Raw genomic sequence first — 1,947 nt, forward strand, 5'->3', positions numbered from 1 at the left:
TCAGGATTATTTTCCATCACTTCAGCAACCTCTGGTGGCACTCCCTTCAAAACAGCCTCTCTAAACATTTCTGTCAAATTAGAGGATGCTTCTTTTGGATTTACTGTGGTGTGTCTCATCCACTTCTCTCCAGCCTGAGTAATGTAATCTTTAGGGTGCACCTGTGGGTCCCACTCAAACTTAGGAATCACTGCATGTTTACTAAGTGGAAACTGTCTAGCCAGCGGTGTTAACACTATGTTCAGTGGGCAATGATTCTCGATGTCTGTAATACGGGCTGAGGCTTCTACGTCTTTAGCAACCATAGGGGTCACACACCTCCCCAGAATTGCTCTGAAATCCCCCAGTGCCAGTGACATTCCCCTCGTGAGGCCCTCTAATTCTGACAGCCACAGACTCCCTCCTCCAGAGATACTGGGGAGCTTATCGACCAGTGCATCTCTGTCACCCACCGGGAAGGGAACATTTATCTCGGCCGGTCCCTGATCTCAAAAGTGGCATCATACTGTGAGCCCCACCTGAAGTTCCAGGGGTCGGGCGACGTCTCAAAGTCATGTGATGTCTACGCCCGTTCTCCTCTGACCGGCGCTGTTCCAATTCCTGCTCCACCAATCTGTCATACTCCTCATCAATCTCTTCTTCAGTAATGAACCTGTCTCTGTACTCTCTTATCTCCTCCTCTTTTTCCTCTTCTATCCACTTCCCCTTAACCTCAATAGAGACTCTGACCCCTGACTTGTTCTTCTCTTCTCTCTCCTTTCTGACCTGTTCCTCTCTCTCTCTCGCTCCTCTTTCCACTCTTGTAACTGCATTCTATTCTGTATGAGACTCTGTTGAATGTCCTTTAACAAGCTATGAGTTGGCCCTGACGCGTCGGATTGATTATCGGAATATTCACTGTTTACTTCAAGGTTGGGGAGGTGTACTGGCTCCGTACCGCATATATCTTTGGGTGTGCTAAATGGGTTATTTTTAGACAAAGGCACGTTCTCCACCACTAGGGTGCCCTCACTTATGTTTAACACAGGATATAGTCCTGGAGCTGGGCTCAAGCCCTGCCCCGGATACGGAGGAGGGGCACATTTCAGTGGCTGTGTGGAAGAGCTGGTGTTAACATCCGGTTCTCTCTGCACTAACGTGTGTTTAATACCCTGCCAGGAGACCAACATCTTCTCACACTTCCTCAACTCTTTCTCAGCCTCTTCTCTATCTTTCTTACACTGTCTTTTCTTCAAGATACTGGCTTCTTGCTCTTTAGACATACTCTCAGTCACTTTCTGCTTTAATAGTTTTAGCTGCTTCAACAGAACTCCTCCCAAAGGTTCACAAGCACTCAACCCTGCTCCCTGTCCAGTCACAGTCTGCTGCAATAAAGTCCTAGTCTTTTCTGGCTTCTTTTTGCAATTTTCCTCATGTTCAGTCAGATAAGTTACTAATTTATCTATCTGTGTCTGTAATGGGGTCCAGGGTCCGGAACCCCAACCAGAGTCATCTAATTCTTTGTCACAGTGACCCTCCATTTACCTGAAAGTCTTACCTCCTGTTCAGGGAGGATTTACATGTTAATGAATAGTTTACTCGTTAAAAAAAAAAATCAACGCTGCGCAGTCTCACACGGCGGGGAGGGTAAAATAGAAGTTTTCACACGGCGGTGAAAAACTCCTCACACAATCATGACACTCTGCTCTCTTACACACTTCTCAGCATTCAAACTTCACAGTAGGTACAGAATAAAAATACACACCCGCGGGTCCATATTCGGAGGTCACTATCACTTGTCTAAAAGGTCTTTAGTACCTCTCAGGCTATTGTCACCATTTCAGGGTCTTCAACACCTTAGATTTGGAGATCACTATTACTATCTAGTATCTCGCAGGCTGTTGTTAACATAGTGTGGTTCAGTATCTTCAACACCTAGGCAACCATCAACATTTAAGTATCTTTGGG

Source organism: Kryptolebias marmoratus, linkage group LG1, assembly GCF_001649575.2.
Source record: "Kryptolebias marmoratus isolate JLee-2015 linkage group LG1, ASM164957v2, whole genome shotgun sequence".
Taxonomy (NCBI): domain Eukaryota; kingdom Metazoa; phylum Chordata; class Actinopteri; order Cyprinodontiformes; family Rivulidae; genus Kryptolebias; species Kryptolebias marmoratus.